The sequence below is a fragment of the Saccopteryx leptura genome, chromosome X (genome assembly GCF_036850995.1).
Source record: "Saccopteryx leptura isolate mSacLep1 chromosome X, mSacLep1_pri_phased_curated, whole genome shotgun sequence".
Classification (NCBI taxonomy): Eukaryota; Metazoa; Chordata; class Mammalia; order Chiroptera; family Emballonuridae; genus Saccopteryx; species Saccopteryx leptura.
In genome coordinates, this window is record NC_089516.1 from 129,598,637 (window position 1) to 129,619,059 (window position 20,423).

The 20,423-nt window shown below is 37.0% G+C and overlaps 1 protein-coding gene and 1 pseudogene across 1 annotated transcript in view; one reads left to right on the forward strand and one right to left on the reverse strand.

The window, feature by feature from the left end:
- GPC3 (glypican 3) overlaps window positions 1-20,423 on the reverse strand; it is a 632,751-nt gene that overhangs the window by 416,666 nt on the left and 195,662 nt on the right. The window lies entirely within an intron of this gene.
- LOC136385472 (sorting nexin-5-like) lies at window positions 9,625-10,975 on the forward strand (annotated as a pseudogene).

Below are 20,423 nucleotides of genomic sequence, written 5' to 3' on the forward strand. Positions count from 1 at the left end.
GGAAGATCTACCTGAAATTACTTTTTCTTCATTTTCCCATATGTTTTACTGATTAATGCAGGTGACCAAGTTCTTGCCATGATTGTTTTTGTTCCCCTTGCAGAAATCCATATGACAGTTGCTACTTAAATATAGATAAAAATTAACCTTTATCATCCAGAAAATTGTCAAAGGAAATTTGGTTTTCTTAGAGTAGCTGAAGAAGGAAGAGTTTTTGAACTTGTTTTCTGGTATTAAAACTTGTTTCTAAAGGCATGCAGGACATTGGTACTATAAAGATTAGTAATTTATGTGGTCTTGGTTTGTGTTTGTTTTGACCACACTGAATTTAACTACATTCAGAATAACTAATGAAAACTCACATGTGCCAAAATGCTGAGCAAAAACAAAAAGGAAGTAACACAAAATCCCTCCTTTGAGGAAAATAAAATAGATTGTAAAGAAGATAGTTCATGCTTAATTATTGTCTTTGAAATAAAATTAACCAGAAAAATTAATTGAGTGGTGCTGTTTAAACTGCACTGTCTCTGCAAGGTCTGATTTTATTTTTAGAGGAAAACAGAGCCAGATATGTCATTTCAGAAGGAAAATGGATTCTGCAGGTTTTTATAGTTAAGATGCCTTTGGATGGTTTCTTTCTTTATGTGTTCAAAATAAGTCTTAAAATGAAGGGATAATTTTTATGAAGCAAACAGGGAATGAACCTGATTAGAGGTTAAGTAATATACAAGGGCAAAGAACATATATAAGGTTTGTCATTAAACAGCCCTAAGCATATTCAGTGACTAACCCCAAATTCACATTCACGTACCACAACCATCTGTAAACTGTAAGGTATGTCATTTGAGAATTGAACTGCTTGTTTATATTTAAAATACATGACTCTGCCACTGGTTTGAAAGTGTGAGGGCGTAAGTGCACCAGTGGCCAGGTAGGAGGATGGAGCGTCTAATTAAAACTGGGAGAAGAGCATGATATATTGGCTCTTCATTCAACAGCAGGCACTGAGCACCCGCTAAGTGCTAAGCAGTGCATTAAAGGCAGGAGATACAGATATAACGAAAACCCAGTCACCACTTATCACCAGGATTTCACAATCTGGTTTGAGAGATCCCAGAGCATTTGGGAAAATTCAAGTGGAGCAGTGTGACTAGAGTTTACAGGGCATACGAGGATGGGAGATCGTCAAGACTGAAGCTAAAAGAATATGCAGTGAACACATATTGAAGGACTTTGCAGTTAATGCTAAGGAGTTTTACATTTTATGTCTTTTGTTTAAACAAAAAACAATCCACATTTACTGTAAAACAGTGGTCCCCAACCTTTTTTGGTCCACGAACCAGTTTAATGTCAGAAAATATTTTCACGGACCGGCCTTTAGGGTGGGACGGATAAATGTATCACGTGACCGAGACAAGCGCCATGAGTGAGTCTTAGACAGATGTAACAGAGGGAATCTGGTCATTTTTAAAAAATAAAACATCATTCAGACTTAAATATAAATAAAACAGAAATGATGTAAGTTATTTATTCTTTCTCTGCGGACCGATACCAAATGGCCCACGGACCGGTAGCGGTCTGTGGCCCGGGGGCTGGGTACCACTGCTGTAGAATACTTTAAAATACAGAAAAGCATAATATTTTCAATTGCCTGTAGTACTTCTACCATTCAAACCTGCATGATCTTTCTGTGTCTTTCCCTCCCTCTTTCTATGTATAGATTATGTCTCCATCTCTATATCTTTTGAGATAAATGCATATGTAAGCACAAACACATGTTTTTCCTACTTAATATATAATGAATGTTTATTCGTGTCCTTAATTCTTCTTTAACGACATCTTTTTAACAACTGCATAAGATACATCATATTGCTATTTTATAATTTAACCAGTCCTTTACTGCTGGTTGTTTCCTATTTTGGCAATTATATCAAGAGTTATTTTTGAAATGCAACTGTGGTTCATTTCATGGCAGCTGTTGTCCAGACCTGTTGTCCAACTGTGTGACAGTTTCAGGTTGCACAAGCGTAGAACTAGTAAAGAGAAAAAGAAGATAAGAGGATCATTGAGTGATAAAGAGAAAAATCAAGCAGTATTCCAAAACGAAATAGGTGGTTTTTAGTAGAGAGATAATATTGAGAGGGAGGAAAGAATCTGTCTGTACTGCTGACCCTGGTAAGTTATTCATTCACTAAAATTTTATTGAGCACCTATTCAAAATATATGAATCAACTTAGAGGTTGGTCTTAGAACTACCTGACTGAGAATTCCAATGTGATTTTTTATACATGTTATTGTCAGTCAATGGTTCACTGGAGGCATCTGACCCTTGAAAATAATTGACTGGGCATGGTAGCTACACAATCATTCTACATTTCTCAATTCTGTTTCAATATAGAATTAAATCAGCAGGAAGTCAAGTACCTGGCCCATATTATCTAAGCGTCCAAAGAAATGTCTAAGCTAAATTATGATTTAATAGTACACTCTCACCATTATGTAAAAGGTCAATACTAGAAATACCCATTTCAACAGGGTTGTTGATCCTTTGCAGAACTGTAGTTGAAGATGTCTATTATAAATGATTATCTTTCACAGAAGGGCACATATAATATATTTCAGGATAAAATTTGTCTGGGGAAAAGAAGTAGACACATTATTCTGCAGCAACAATAAAAACTATACAAGCCAATGTATTTTCCTGTTTACTTTTTGTTGCTAGGAAACAGACTAGTAGATTGGTTTGTCCAGATACCTCATGGCATCCACCCTTTCTGGATCCTTTAGTTGGTCTCTTTGACTTTTAAATTTTAAAAGTCCTATTGTTCAATTTGGATACTACCTCAGATTCTTTTGAAAGTATATGGAGTGAAAAATCTTAAATAAATATGGTCACTAAAAGTTTTTGGTAACAGTTGGCCCACATGCTACTAAAAATTGTCTCGGCCCTGGCGGATTGGCTCAGCGGTAGAGCGTCGGCCTGGCGTGTGGGGGACCCGGGTTCAATTCCCGGCCAGGGCACATAGGAGAAGCGCCCATTTGCTTCTCCACCCCCACCCCCTCCTTCCTCTCTGTCTCTCTCTTCCCCTCCCGCAGCCAAGGCTCCATTGGAGCAAAGATGGCCCGGGCGCTGGGGATGGCTCCTTGGCCTCTGCCCCAGGCGCTAGAGTGGCTCTGTTAACGGCAGAGCGACGCCCCGGAGGGGCAGAGCATCGCCCCCTGGTGGGCAAAGCGTAGCCCCTGGTGGGCGTGCCGGGTGGATCCCGGTCGGGCGCATGCGGGAGTCTGTCTGACTGTCTCTCCCCGTTTCCAGCTTCAGAAAAATACAAAAAAAAAAAAAAAAAAAAAAAAAAAATTGTCTCAATTATTGTCAATATCTGCAGTAGGGGCTATGAGCCTTGATGTTTACAGCTCAAAGTTTTAATAGCAGTGTAATTAAAAAGTCTCCATGTGATTAATATCTTAAAATGTGCCATTCTGGTTTGAATTCATAACTTATAAATGTACACTTTCAAGTGCTAATAATGTAGTACCTCAAGATGACTAAACTTCAAAAATAATCTATAACACTCAACTTCAAAGAACAAAACCATGAGCTGTTATTTTTCTGTGCAAAAAGAAATGAATGAAATAAATCAAATTGAAAATTGTATGACAGTGTTTTTCTCTCTTCTCTTCCTCTTATCTGTAGAGAGATGACTTATAGTAAAACCTACTTAAAATTTTTCAGTAGTTTTCCACTGCCTTCAGGATGAAGTCTACCTACTATGGTAAGATATCCATGGTATCTTAAGTAAAATGGCAAAATCACAGAACAACATGACCTCAATATTAAAACACAAACACACACAAATAGAATAGACTAAATGTGCACTAAAATTGGTAAATAGGGTTAATTTTTAAATTAAACTTATTGGGTGACATTGGTTCATAAGATCATGTAGGTTTCAAGTATACATTTCTACAATGCATAATCTATATATTACATGTGTGCCCACCACCCAGTGAATTCTGCTTCTGTCATCATATATTTGGTCCCCTTTACCTTTACTACCTTCTACCGCCTTCCCTCTAGTAAACACCATACTGTTGTCTGTGTCTATAAGTTTCAGTTTTATATCCTACATGTGAGTGAAATTATATCGTTCTTAACTTTTTCTGACTAACTTTTTTTGTTTAGCCTAATATTCTCAAGGTCCACCCATGTTGCAAATGCCAGTATTTCATCTTTTTTTCAAGATGGTTATAATAATTCTTTACTGATCTATATATACTTATTTTTTAAATAAACAAATATTACTTCTCTCTTTAAAAAAATTTTTTTAAGTTCAAATATTTACATATTCCAGAAATCAGAGACCTACTGGAAGCAGTTGGAACTAGTAAAACACTGTAAGATTATCTGGCCTGCCTTTTTTTAGATTGATTACACTTAGGCTGTGAGAAAACATGTGATATCCACAAAGTGTCATAGCCAATCAATGGCAGAACTTAGAATAGATCTACGACTTTATCCTGCCCAGGGCTCTGGTGCCCTAGCTACCTCTCGGAATAGAATGAAAATGACACTCTGTCAAGGGGCTATAGCAAGAATTTTGCCTCTGAGGCAGAACTAGACAATAAGACTCAAAGATTCCTTCTAACTTTAAAAGTCTATGAAATATAGACTTTTTAGACTATACACTATAGTCCATAGTCTATAAAGGCTGGCAATGCAGCCTTCTCTCAGGTTGGAAGTCTTATAATCAGACAATAAAAATATAAGTATTTTAATATTTTAAGACAAATTCATTTTTAAAGACATAATCATTTTTGAACCTCTGGGAATGATACAGCCTCTCTCTCTCTCTCTCTCTCTCTCTCTCTATATATATATATATATATATATATATATATATATTATAAATGTTTTACATTGAACAGCTTGCTTATTTAAATATAACATTACTACTTAAATATATAATAAAATATGGCATAAAAATAGAGAGCTTTTAGGTGGTCTCCTGACTCCTTGCTCCAGAAGGGTAAGTTGAGAGACCAATTTTTTTTTTCAGGGACTTGGAATTGGCTTGAACCTCCAATGGTCACTTCTTTCCTTCATATAAAACAATCTTTCCCTTTAAAAGTTTTGAACTTCTGAGCTGCGGCTACATAAAGCCTCAGGTAGTCACTTTTTCCTTATTGTTTTTAAGTGAGGAGACAGTTGCAAATCAGTGTCATAATAATTTTTGAACCATTGCTTCTCCTATATCCTGTCATAAGCCAAATTATGGTGACCAAGAGACATTTTCCCTACTCTCCTTGCTAAACCTCAAGTCAAGTATGAAGTGCAGATATTTTGTTTTGGGGAAATGAAGTAGCTTCAGGACCATACTCTTCTACAAAACAGAAATAATAATGAAGGTGATAACTGTGATCATTTATTCTGTCAGCAGCAACTCCCAAGGATAGATCATACCATCAGTTCTTCAGAGGACATTTTGGCCTAAGTTTATGTTGGGAGACAATTCCCCTCATACCGCTTGTGTTTCTGAACATCTTGTAAAAATACATGCACTAATGGCCCTTGTTCTGGAATACATTTTCAAAGATATTTCTATAGTAAACAGCACTGGAAGACAGAGACAGTGTCTTACTCTGAAGGAAAAAGCAGGTTTGCTTATAAGCTTGGAACATAGAGATGACTAATTTACAGTAAAATAAATATAATATCTCTCTCTGCATCAAATGGTTGGTGTGTTTACTGCCCATTATAAAACATTTGAACTCCCTAAGCTCAGGTTTCCTCTTCTAGTGTGCAGATATCACCTGGTCCTCTTCACATCATCTAATGGGTACTACTGGGTCTCAGGGGAGCAGGAAAAAATGCTGACACTCTGACTACTGCTACTGCTGTGCCAACATCCATGAAACTGTCTCAAACTAACTTGTTGACTTACAAGTGAGGGGAAAAGCCCAAACCTTTGACAGTTCTTAACAATCTGTATTCCCTGACTGGACTCGATCAATATCCATGGAAGGAGTTTGGAAGAAAGTAAGGAACTTTTGGCCTAAAGATTAAAGGATGGATTGTGATTAATCACTGTCCCTGTATATGGTGACAGTGATTTGACTTTGAGTGATGGGTATACCACACAATTATTAGTTCAAATGCTATAAAAATGTTTACCTGAAATCTATGTACTCTTACTGATTAATGTCACCCATTAAATTTAATTTTCTAAATTAAAAAAAAATAAAGGTTGATCCTGTAAGTCAAAAAAATAAAAAATCATTGTCTCATAACAACTGCAAGTGTTTTTTACAGATACTATTAACTACTTTATTTGAAACTAGGATCACAGGGTCATAAAACCTCATCAGTGCCTGATTTGGGGCCATAATGATAAAAGAACAGATTTAGACTTAATGCAACATGTCTTCAAGGGAAGGTTTTGACAGAAGCTAAGTTGCCTTATCAAGAACCATACTGGAAAAATCAAAGAATCTAGTCACTGATCATTTCTGTACATCAGAGAGTCTTGGTTTAACTCTCAGTTGAAATGCCAGCAAGCCTTTTTTGACATTCTTTTTCTAATTCACATAGTATCACTGTTAGAAAAATAAAATATTCAGAATAAATAATTCATTTTGGGGGGTTCTGACATTTTCCATTTTTATTTCAATCTCATAAACTATACAATATGCCAATGTATTCTTTTAGTGCAATTATAACAGAGAAAAAATCATGCACCACTGGAACCCCACATTCAGCAGTGGCCATGTTCCAATATCTAACTGGGAACATGTTACTTCCACTTCAAAAAACAAACAGTGATTCTTAAATGTCTAGAGAAAGCGAAATAGAATTTCAGATTTACAATATTATTGCTTTACTATCAAAAAGTTCAGTAATTACATCTTAGCTGGGGCTTTACATTATTCAAAATATGTCATTGTAATAGCCTGCTTCTCTCCATCTTAAAAAAATAACCTCACTTTCAGTTACAGATATTTTTTCTATGTTATACAACTAAAAAAGAGCTCATATGGTCCTGGCAAGCTGGCTCAGTGTAGAGCGTTGGACCCCGTGTGGAGGTCCTGGGTTCAATTCCCACCATGGCACAAAGGAGAAGGGCCCAACTGCTTCTCCACCCTTCCCCCTCTCCTTGCTCTCTGTCTCTCTCTCCCCCTCCTGCAGCCAAGGCTCCATGGGAGCAAAGTTGGCCCGGGAGCTGAGGACGGCTCCATGGCCTCTGCCTCAGGTGCTAGAATGCCTCTGGTTGCAATGGAGCAACTCCCCAGAGGAGCAGAGCATTGCCCCCTAGTGGGCTTGCCAGGGAGATCCCTGTTGGGCACATACAGGAGTCTGTGTCTCTGCCACCCCACTTCACACTTCAGAAAAGTACAAAAATAAATAAATAAATCCTCATAATTTATTTTTGCCTGAAATAATAGGTTATATTCAGAAATCATCTCCATTTAAAAAAAATGAAAGGTATATTCCCAAGTTCATCTCCATGTGTAGCAAATAAGTCATCCCCCATTGTGTTTGCCTCAAAGGGTCCCAAAAGTACTAGTGGAAGCAGATGTTATATCAAACTCGTACTGAGCCATTCAGTCTTTTTGCTCCCTGATCACATTAATTTGACATTTGGAAATATTGTATTTGAAAGTTATTATCACACATAAATTTCTTAAATATATCCCACAAAAAAAAAAGAGATCTGCAGGGTGTCAAGGAAAACAATGGTTTAATTAATTTTTATATCCAGGAAAAGCTTTCATTCTTCTACCCCCTATACATCCTCCTGGTTGTTGGCCAAATTTATCCTTTAAATGTGGATTCAGAAGATTCCTCTATCTCTCAAAGCCACAGCAACTATTCTTGCCGCTGACCTAACTGCAATAGAAGTTTTTCACTAAAGTTAAAACACTCCTAATGGGCATAATCTTGTGGAGTTCACTCCCCCACTTTCACCTTCTGCAAAGAAAACAGTATAAGGCTTTTTACAAGTCATCTTTAACTCCGTTAATGGGAGGTGGCAGAAGGAGCTCCAATGAGCTGATGGGGCAAGATGATTGATCCAGTGCTAAGGGAGATGACTTCAGTAAGCAGCTGATCTGATTCTCACAGAGTGGCAAAAAGGCAGCTTTGCAGGACAAAGTTCCAGGAGAAGAAACAGATAAGGAGAGCATAGTGCTGATTGGTTGCTCATAATGACTTTGTCTCTGAGTTTAGTTTCCTCAAATGAAATTCCCCCCATCCCATGTGCATATACAAACTATCAGCATCAGCACCATCTGTTTTTCATTTCTGGAGATTGTGTTGGAAGGGCCTTATTGGGAAAACAAATAAGAGAGGAAGCAAGATTTTCAGAACCTGGTATTCCAGTATTTTCAGCTCCTAGCCCCCAAAGTATTTTTGGCTCCCCCTTGTGGGAAGAAGTTGTATTAAAATACACCTTGCGGGGAGACCCAGGAGCCAACCTTTATCAAGAGGCTCTGGAAATTCTGGACAATATACTTATTTTAATTAAATAAAAGGAATCAAGAGGCCACTTGGTTGAAGGAAAATGAGTCATCAATGCTTTGGGGGTGATTCTCAAGCTCATAACTAATATAGGCACTTTGCTCCCTAATTAAAAAAATATATATGTATATATCATTTGAGATATCTCATTACATAAAGCAATCATGTGTATCTACTGGTTAATGATGATTAGAAAAGTGCGTCCAAACTCATAACATTATAATAGAATAAAAAAAATGAACTAGGTTTTAGAAGACAGATATTCTAGTCCCAGCTCTGTCACAATCTTATTGGATGGCTTTTGGCAAGTCACTGAGCTGCTTCAGTCCCTAATTGTCCATAAATGGTGATAATACCTTTCATAGATACTAAGCTGTTAAGAGTTTCATATTAGCCTGACCAGGCAGTGGCGCAGTGCAAAGAGCATCGGACTGGGATGCAGAGGACCCAGGTTCGAGACCCCCGAGGTTGCCAGCTTGAGCACGGGCTCATCTGGTTTGAGCAAGGTTCACCAGCTTGAGCCCAAGGTCGCTGGCTCCAGCAAGGCGTTACTTGGTCTGCTGAAGGCCCGTGGTCAAGGCACATATGAGAAAGCAATCAATGAACAACTAAGGTGTTGCAACGCACAATGAAAAACTAGTGATTGATGCTTCTCATCTCTCTCCATTCCTGTCTGTCTGTCCCTGTCTATCTCTCTCTCTAACTCACTCTCTGTGTCTGTAAAAAATAAATAAATTGATTAATTAAAAAGAGAGTTTCATATTAGAGAGGACATCAAAGTATTTAAAAAGTTATAGTGTCTTGTATCCAGCATATGTATATTTATAGGTAGCATTATATAGTCTATAGAGCTCCATTCAACTCATTGATTATAGATAAAATTAACTCTTCTAGGAAAGTATGCAGTTCATAACCACCAAGGTAAGGCAAGGGTGGTGAAGAGGCCACAGAGACGTCTTGAGTGAGATAGATCTCAATCTCAACCCTAATCCATCTCTCATTCACTGTGTAATCTTGGGAACCTCCATTTTATAAACTCTAAAATGAGGTTAAGGACAGAAGCATCGTTTCCTCACACAGCTAGGCATCCCCTGCTCGAGGCCCGCGTTGCCATGGCCGCGGTTCCCGAGGTGCTGCAGCAGCAGGAGGAGGACCACAGCAAGCTGAGATAGGGTCTGTGGGCCTGAATGTTGATCCCTCACTTCAGATTGACATACCTAATGCGCTCAGTGAGAAAGATAAGGTCAAGTTCACAGTACACACCAAGACCACACTGCCCACATTCCAGAGCCCAGAGTTTTCTGTTACACGGCAACGTGAAGACTTTGTGTGGCTGCATGACACTCTCTCTGAAACCGCAGACTATGCCGGGGTTATTATTCCACCGGCTCCCACAAAGCCTGCTTCAATGGCCCTGGAGAGAAGATGCAGAAACTGGGGGAGGGTGAAAGGTCTATGACCAAAGACGAATTTGCCAAGATGAAGCAAAAACTGGAAGCTGAGTATCTCGCTGTCTTTAAGAAGACTGTCTCCTCCCATGAAGTCTTTCTTCAGCGTCTCTCTTCTCACCCTGTTCTCAGTAAAAATTGCAACTTTCATGTTTTCCTGGAATATGATCAAGATCTAAGTGTTAGATGGAAAAATACCAAAGAGGTGTTTGGCGGCTTTTTTAAAAGTGTGGTGAAAATTGCTGATGAAGTCCTTTTTTTCTGGAGTTAAGGAGGTAGATGACTTTTTTGAGAAAGAGAAGAACTTTCTCATTAACTATTATAATAGGATCAAGGATTCGTGTGCAAAAGCTGACAAAATGACCAGATCTCATAAAAATGTTGCAGATGACTACATCCACACTGCGGCCTGCCTGCATAGCCTGGCTTCAGAAGAGCCCACAGTCATCAAAAAGTACCTATTGAAGGTTTCTGAGCTATTTGAAAAACTTAGGAAAGTAGAAGGTCGAGTCTCCTCAGATGAAGGTATAAAGCTGACAGAGCTCCTTCGATACGATATGCTTAACATAGAAGCTGCTAAGGATCTCTTATACAGACGTACCAAAGCCCTCATTGACTTTGAGACCTCAAACAAAGCATTGGATAAGGCCCGGTTAAAAAGCAAAGATCTCAAGTTGGCTGAGGCACACCAGCAAGAATGCTGCCAGAAATTTGAACAGCTTTCTGAATCTGCAAAAGAAGAACTAAGCAATTTCAAACGGAAGACGGTGGCGGCATTTAGAAGGAATCTGATTGAAATGTCTGAACTGGAAATAAAGCATGCAAGGAACAATGTATCCCTGTTGCAGAGCTGCATTGACTTGTTCAAGAACAACTGATCTGCCTTTACTCTGGATGAAGGATATGAACGTGAAAGCCAGCATCACTTGCACTTAAATCATTAATTTCCCCAGGAGATTTATTGCCTTGACTTTAGTTTAAAATTATGTGAATAAATATTTGATTTCTAAAAATCTTAAAAAAAAAAAAAGACAGAAGCATCTATCTCATTGAATTGTGAAGGCTAAATTACATAACACAGATAGACCACTAAGCACATCATTAACACTCTCTCTTTCCTTCTCCCTTGACAAAGGTTTTGATCTAAATTTTCAGAATCAGTGTGTTATATGAAAAGTAGATAAATCAAAGGAGAAATCTGGAGTTCTGTGAGGTTGGAGCTAGAAGTCGTTGCAAAGGGTTACATTGTAAAATACCTAATAAAGTAACTTTTTTAAAGGCAAAACTTTGATCTCATTCTGATTATGCTTGTGTTTATGGTACTCTTTTGGCTGAATTAGACATCAGAGAATAGTTAACAATGACTCTCAGACATCTCTTCTTCTTAATAAATAAGTGCTTGAAAGAACTCATAAATATTATACATATATACTGCCCATTTCCTCCCAATAACATATTACTTATACTTTAAAGGTCCTTTATCAAATTTTCTATTTTTTTTTTTTGCCAGCTTGGAACTCTACTACTCTTAAAGATGCCTACAAACAGAGATTTCATAATGCACACATTCATTCAACAAACATTCCATTGTCTACTACCTGTTTGAACTCAGGCTCGGCATAAGGGTTGAAAAGAAACAACACTGCTCTCAGGGAGTTCACAGACAGTAATGGGGCAGGTAATTCATCCAGAAAGAGGATACAAAAATGGCAAAGTTAGAGAGGAAGTAGTCAGTTATGTTTGAACATGTTCAGCTTGCAATGCCTCTGGGGATAGGTACCTATAATGACAGAAGTCTAGGCTGAAGATATGAACTTGAGTTCTTAGCAGCAGGCACCTGTGAGGTCAGCCAAGTTAAGTATGGAAAGTGAGAACAGAGAAGCAAAGAAAAGTCACTGAGGACTTATGTTCAGCTCACATTGAAAGGGTAGACTGAAGAAAGGGATCTATGAAAGAGACCACTAGATAAAACAGAAGCAAAGAGGAAAAAATATATTCAGGAGAGAATGCCAGTCCAGAAACAAAAAAAGGAGTTTCTATACAGAAATTAATAAGACAGAAAAGTCGTAACTGCTATTACTGTTAATATTATTCCTATTCTTAGTACTCAGGTTTTTCATCATTTACATGAATGGTGTGGTAGCCTCCAAGGTGGTTCCAATGAGGTACATCTCTTAGTATCCATGCCATTGTACAGTTTCTTGTACAATAATGAATCAGGCCTGGCCCTAAATGACCAATAAAATATAGCAGCAGTGATGATGAGTGACGTCTAAGTTTACATTTAAAAAGGCATTGTGGTTTCTACTTTGGTCTCTTAGATCATTTGCTCTATGAAAAGCCTCTTGCTTTGTGATGAGAACATTCAAGCTAACTCATGGAGAAGCACATGTAGAGAGGAAGTGAGATTCTCCACCTACAGTCAGCAGCAGTTTGCCAGCCATTTGAGTAAGCCACCTGGAAATATATCTCCCAGTGTCAGTCAATCCTTTGGATGGAATATATCCTCATCCAACATCTGACTGTAACCCCATTAGAGACACCAAGCCAAAACTAATTCTTGATGCACAGAAACTATGACTAATAATAAATTACTACTGCTGTTTTAAGCAAGTAATTTTGGGGGTGATTTGTTATACAGAAATAGATTAAGTATACACATGGTCCCTCTCTTGAATCTATATGGGAGTTTTTTTAAATCTGAAAGCTTTTATGGAATCTATTTATTTCTTGGTATAGAAAAATATATTCCACAAGGTCACTTTTGGTACATTTCATTTTACTTCTTTTTTCCTCTCCTTTATATCAGTTAATATTTTAACACTATATTAATTTGATGGTTGTCACCAGGAATCATTCCTTGGTTTATGCATCCTTTCAGCAAGAGATTACGCCCTAGATAATAGATCTCACAGAAGAAAATAATGGTAAGAATGTTAAAAGAGTAATCTAGATGTCTTCTGAAGGAGGAATTATGAATGGCAATATATATTCTGTGAAGAAAGACAGGCTAACCATGATATCTAAGGCCAGCAGATTTTTTTTTTTATTTTTTTAGTGTGAAGAGAGGAGGCAGAGACAGACTCCCACATGCGTCCCCACTGGGATCCACCTGTCAAGCCCACTAGGGGGTGATGCTCTGCCCATCTGGGACCCTTGCTCTTTTTGCAACCAGAGCCATTTTAGCAGCTGAGGCAGATGTCATGGAGCCGTCCTCAGTGCCCAGGGCCAACTCACTCCAATGAATCCCCAGCTGTAGAAGGAGAGGAGAAGAGAAAGAAGCAATGAAGGGGGGGATGGAGAAGCAGATGTGCGTTTCTCCTCTGTGCACTGACTGGGATTCAAACCCAGGACATCCACATGTTTGGCCAATGCTCTACCACTGAGCCAACCAGCCAGGACCTATGCTAGTATAATCTTAAAAACATGAGTCGTTGGTGAGGTTTATTGTACTTGTTCTCCATAAGAAAGAGTATGATGGGACCACACTAACCATATGAACTGAGGGGTGTTTGTACAGGAGCACTTGATCAATGGGACACTAAACATTCCTGTCTGTAAAACTTTATTTGGTAAACTACTTTGCTTCAAATTTTCTTTTAAATCAGAACTTGTTCTTTACATTCAAATGGAAGTAAGACTTATTTCACAAAACTCTCTAATTCCTCCCACCTCCCCTCATCCTCATGCTTATGGAAGGTAGAAGAAATGTCTGGCTGACAGACAGAAGTAAAGGTGCACAAGGAACAGTTTTATTTTTAAAATATTTGGTTCCATTTTAGGCCACATGCCTCTATCATGTTTAGTTCAGAAAATATAGTCACTGTAGATAAAGAGTAAGAAGCCAGCGAATTTGCAGCTGGAAGAATCTACAGAAAAAAATGTCAACTGGGGATGAACCTTAATGGCCCGGCTAAGAAGGGAGGGAAGTTGTAGGCAACAGAGGAAGGAGCAGAAATACAAAGTCCTTCTTTTGCACTCCTCTCACATTCCACCTTGGTGGGGTTAGGATGCAACCTTCTAAGATTTAGACAAACAATTCTGCTTGATTATGCTAATTTAGAATAGATAAGGTGCTGGACAGGACAGACACAAGTTGAGACTTAATAAGAGAACAGATGAGTTGAAAGGGGAAGTCAGGCCTGCAAAGATATGAAAACCAAGAAAAAAGACAAAATTCTAAAATAAAGTATGGAGAACACAAAGCTACAAACTAGTCGAGTCCCGCTGACTCCACTAAAATAATGAGTATTAGGTCTATAGTACCAATGTGCCTCACTGAGAACCCAAGGTAGAGGTTCATATGAAAGCTCTCTTTCCTTCAAAGATGAGAAGAGTTTAGGAAAAGTTCAACCTTTGGGAAGAATAATAGAATAGAACTAGAAAAGGAAAGCCCACTTCTCAGATACTCAGGAAAAGAAAGACAAAGTCTGAGATCAAATAAGTCCTAGTAGTGACCTTGGACCTTAGGCTCCCTCAGACTTCTCTTTTATTTTCTTAGGTTATAATTTATTGATTTGGGGAGAAAGAAACAGAGAGAGAGAGAGAGAGAGAGAGAGAGAGAGAGAGAGAAAGTGGGGGGACAAGCAAGAAGCATCAACTCATAGTAGTTGCTTCCTGTGTGTGCCTTGACCAGGCAAACCCAGGGTTTCAAACTGGCGACCTCAGCATTCCAGGTCAACGCTTTATCCAATACACCACCACAAGGAAGGCCAAAATTCTCTCTTTATTTAAATGTCACACTCCTTAGAGTTCAAAAGACTGTTAGAAGTGACCCTAAGAAAAGTCATAAATATTTGTGAATGCTAATCAAAATAAAACAGTAAAATCAGCACATTAAATAAAAATAATATGAATGATACTTGTAAATGAGCATTAAACGTACCAAACAATTAACTTTCACTTACCAGTATCTGCTGACTGCAAACTTTCCAAGACCTTTCACCCTCATCCTTTCAGTGAAATCTTTGTAAATTTACTTTTCTATGTTAAAAATAAAATATTAAAAAACATTTTTCCCTTTATCCCATACTCCATCCAAGTGTTTTGGTTTTGAGTCCCTAGATAACACTCCCTAACTCACAACTGAGAGTAAGAGGAGATTTCTATAATCTTGATCTAATTTTTTAAAATGATTGGGGAAATACATATTGCAAATCTGTATTGGCTATAATTTTCATTAAGGGAATTCAGACTTAGAGGGGCATTACAGTATATACTACAGCTAAAGTGAAGTGAACACAATGTTGCCTAGCAAACATTTTTTGTTTCACATACAAATAACTATTTGAAATTAATATACCAGAAGCTACTTCTAAAGTATTCCAAAAGTTTACTCTGTTAAGCAGTTTAAAAGCTCCCTTAGGCAATCTTGTTTACAAATTAGCAGAATACTGAATTAATGAGGTCTAACTGCCTTCTTTTGAAATAACTTCAAACATAGGCCAACTCTAACACATATGGAAATAATTCTCCTCTTGCCCCAATTATACACTGGACCTCAAAGACATAACTTTTCTTTTAGAATATACTGAAGAATTCTTGCCAAAGATTCACTTTTTAATGGCAGCATTCTGAAGTGAATGATGAATACTCTAATATTTACCTCCTTTATGCATAATATGGCTAAAAATACATATTCATTTTCTCCATTACTCTTTCCGTATTACTCTCCAAAAAACCTGGAGAGATGGTTTGGTTTTGCAGTCATCATAAATTTATTAGAGTGAACTTATGACCCAGGCTGGATGAGAACCAGAACATTCAACATTAAAAAGGCAAAATTCACTCAGTTCTGCAAAACTGCCATCTTCCAAAAATCCTGAAAAAGTAACTCCTTTTATTTTCTTTATATAGTTCTCCTCTTTAAGTGCTACCAGAATGTTTTATTTTTATAGTCTAACCAGCCTTAATAAATATATACTACACTGTTTTTGTGCCTATGAGTTACAAATGAGTAAGTCTAAGATCTGCTACCATAAGATTTATTGTCATTTTATCAAACAAAACTTCATCACCTAAACTAGCTTCACTCATAGAACTCATTCTGAAGTTTCCATTACCCAAACTTCTCATGAGAACTAATAGATAGAAGACTTTTTTAAGATAAATGACTAAGTTTCCTTTATTTTGAAATCTCTGGTATATGACTCCTTCCAGTCACATAGCAAAGAAAAAGCCAAGAGTACCTAATTTAAGTGGATTTATAGAATGAAATTATATGTATATATACATATACACTGAATATATGCATATGAGAAAAGATAAAGCCAATAAATATCCAGTAAGGCAAAACCCATGAAATGTTTCAAGATGAAATAATACCACATTCAGGGCATTTCTCCACAGTTTGCCATCTGTAGTGAGTATTTTTTATTTCTTTCACCAAAGGGGATATTTTATCCTCTCTTACTTCAGAGTAGGCATAGATATCTTTAAAAAATAAAAACTCTTAAAAGCTGACTCCAGCTTGAAGATTTATTTTCTTACCATAATTTTCATTACCCAAGAAGGATATCTTATGTGAATTGTGTATTTCATATGTTTTCCATCATCAGACACCATTGCACATGCATTAAGTGCAGAAATCCAACCACCTATATAATGCTTTTATAAATGGTACAAGTTGGCTTAAATTAAAACAATTTTAGGAGAGTTTTCTGTTCCTTATTTTCCATGACAATCCTCCAGTTTAGGGCTTTCAAATTTGAAAGATCATTTACAACAACAGTTAACATAGGCACATATGCACAAACAGGAAATTTTTCATAAGTCATGTTCAAAAACAAGAATGAACTGTTTTCCAAATAAGAATGAGTTAATCCTTAGGGTTTTGTCCACTTACAGAGAAATGCACATTGCCAAGTGACGAACTTGTTGGACAGGAGTCAGAATCAAGTTTAATATTTTGAGCTTATTCCTCTGGGGTCTGCTTATAAAAAAAAGTTGGCCATAAGAAGGAAAATTTGTATTAAAATACAAGTCAGGGGAGACAAAAGAAGTAGCTACCTTGCAGAGAAAAGTGTCTGATTGGTTTTTTTTTTTTCTGAAAATTGAAGCATATATTAACAAAGAAAACCAATGATGCAACTTCAATGAAGGAACAGAGAGGGGTGCCATTTTAAATATATGAAATGTTAGAAAAAGGAAAGGGTACTAGTTTCTGCATGTGTTATACAAGGTAAGTCAGTATTAATAAAAACAAAGGTGAAAAGAGATGCCATTAATAATTCTTACAGAAAGGTCATGACAAGCAATAATTCACAGGTAGTTCAAACTTATATTTCATGACCACAGACTTGATGCTTTTTTAGAGGGTGAAAAAATATTGGGTGTGGTGAGAGAAAAAGTTGAAGTCGAATGGAGGGGATCAAGGAACAAATAGAAAGAAGAATTTATTACCTTTAAATAATCCGTCATAGTCCTGCTTCCTAAAAAGGTATTCCTCTCATAGAGTTCACAGATAGAGAAGGGAAATGTACTGAAAGATAAACTAGGAGACGCACAATCTTCACACAAACCAACTGAAGTGGTCATACTCAACAAAAAGCAGCACTGACATATGCATGCCAACAGACTGCAACAATACCAATGCTGATCACATTCCCAGAGGAATCTGAAATAAATTGGAAATAGATAAGAAATTCAGAATTTCCAGTGATACTAATGGATTTTTTCCATGAAAATCATTAACATTATAAGGTTTAAAGGCACACCTTTCTGTTATGACATATAATCCTGATAAGGGTGATGCAGTCCAATAACCAGTAAGGTACACATCAGTGCTGTGGGGGAAGAAGAGCTGATACGTTGTATCACTTAGCATAATGACTGACACATTCTCTAAATATACATACAGCTCACAAAAATTAGGAGATATTTTGAAATGAATATGAAGCTATAAATATCCCCTAATTTTTGTGAGCAGTATATCTTTGGGAGGAGGGAAGATGGAAAGATGCATAGAATATAGAGGTTTAGTGAAAAGGAAGATCATCAAAAAGTTAGGAAGTAAGGTTCATTGGTGAAGTAACAACAGAGGAATTATTTAAGCTTAGATAAAAAAAAGAAAAGATTTCATGTCTTCCAAAATATTATATATATCGCTGATCTCCATCTCTACTGCAGACAGAACAAGATAAAATACCATTTAAATGACTTAGGTTAAATATAATATAAAGAAGACTTCTTGCCAAATACTTGAAAAGATTACTAAAGGAATAAAATGTATTCTCACCTAAAAAAGATAAATGAGGCTGGACAACAGACTAAATCAGTTTTGTGAAGTTCCATATGGCTATAATAACTTTCTGATCAATGCCAAAAAGATATCCATATACAAATTTAATAGAGACCATTGAATTACATGTTTTTTTCCAGTCACTGTACTTAACATCTCATCCTGATCTATCAACACAATAATATGCCCATAATTCACCATAACCTTCTAATAAGATTTAATACCATCATTCAGCTCAAGATGCAACCACTTCAATTTCATCAACTTCTTTTTTCTTTCCTTTTCTCTTTTCTTTCTTTCTTTCTTTCTTTCTTTCTTTCTTTCTTTCTTTCTTTCTTTCTTTCTTTCTTTCTTTCCTCTCTCTCACCCTCCCTCTTCCCCTCCCTTCCTTCTTTCCTTCCTTCCTTCCTTCCTTCCTTCCTTCCTTCCTTCCTTCCTTCCTTCCTTCCTTCCTTCCTTCCTTTCTTCCTTCCTTCTTTCCTTCCTTCCTTCCTTCCTTCCTTCCTTCCTTCCTTCCTTCCTTTCTTCCTTTCTTCCTTTCTTTTCTTTCTTTTCTTCCTTTCTTTTCTTTTGTAAGCTCCCCTCAACTACTTTCAAACCTTTTCCATCTGGCCAAAAAGTAACAAAAAAAATCTCATTTCCTGTGCCCAACCTGCTTGATCCTTCCTGCAGACAGGGCCCACTTAACTATCACCTGATCCTTTGGTACAGTCCTCACCTGATCTCTATACCCTCAATTGCTCAACTTTAATCTCATATACTCCCAAATTCATAGAGTTCTGTGTTTACCTCTCTAACCACATTCAACATATTCCATCTTGGATTATTAGTGGGCTGTGTTTTCCCATTCTCACCAGACTAGAATTTCCTTGAGGGAAGATATCATAACTAACTCATCTCAGGATTCTTTTCACCCTGAGGAGACTAGCTAGGTAGTATATTTAATGAATTAAAGTACAGCCCTTTTAGATTTAAAGACACTGTTACCCAATCAATAGTTCACTGATCAGAATTTACCTAATTCTCAATTTCTTTCACTTTAAGTCTGGATTGTTGTGTAAAATATAAGTTTTTAGAAATAAAGCTATTTGAGCTTTTTCATACAGCTCAAGGTGGGAAAAAAAAGTTCAAACTTTAATGTTCAAATCCAGCAAATTCACATAATTCTCCTTAGCTTCTCCACAGTCACTTGTAAAATGGTTTAAACAGTGAAAGTTCAGAACTTTACACAAATATCAAAACTTTCAAAGCTTGGGAAGTACTCTGAAGAATGAGAAAAAATCACTACTTACCAGTTTCTTGGAGGGGAGTCGAGATCAATAGCTAACATTACCCTACCAAACAGGAAAGCATTATTTACTCGGTAATCCTTAATAAAATAGCTGCCAATCTTGTACAAAAGCTTCCAACATAAGTATTACAAAGAAATGCTAGCTAAGCCTGTGGTCTCAGAATCATGCAAGTTCCATTTAATAACTAGTACAATAATCATGCAATTTCAAGTATGCATCATACATGTATTTGATGAGTTCATCCTTCCTCACCAATGGCAACTCCTCAGCTTTGGGGCCCAAGAACGTATATCAGTTGAGAATAGTCTTCCCCTAATCTAGCTTCTTCACTTAGGAAGAATCTCTAATTAGGAGGGAAACAGTGGTAATATTAATAAAGAATTAAATATGACCTTTTATTTCTCTAAATGAGGTATTCCAAAATTCACCATTCAAAGATTCCACTTCTCATTTATATTCAACTGTTATGTAGAAATATTTTGACCTGGGCTACATGAATATTTGTTCAAAATGAATACTTCTGAAATGTGTCTTATAATTTAGTCAAGGCCTTACAAATGTCTTTGCTAAATAAAATCCCATAATGCACACTATTTCAATTATAATATTAAAGAAATTTTCTTCACTGTGACTCCAAAACAGTGGAATACTTATCTCTTTAGATACTGCTCCTCAAGCTCACCCTCTAGGTAAACCAGGTAATATTTTCACCTATTCCTTTCCCTACTTCCTTGTACACTAGTTATAGTGCAGATTGCATGGGTTTTGTATAATCAATCTTGTTCTCACAATACAAAAACCCCTCAAATCTTACTACTCTCTCTGATGTGGGCCTTACCCTATCCAATTACTTTACAGTATTACCCTAAAATCTTTCTCCTCTGCTGACTCAATTCCAATGACATTCATATAAGTTCAACTTTCCCTTCCTG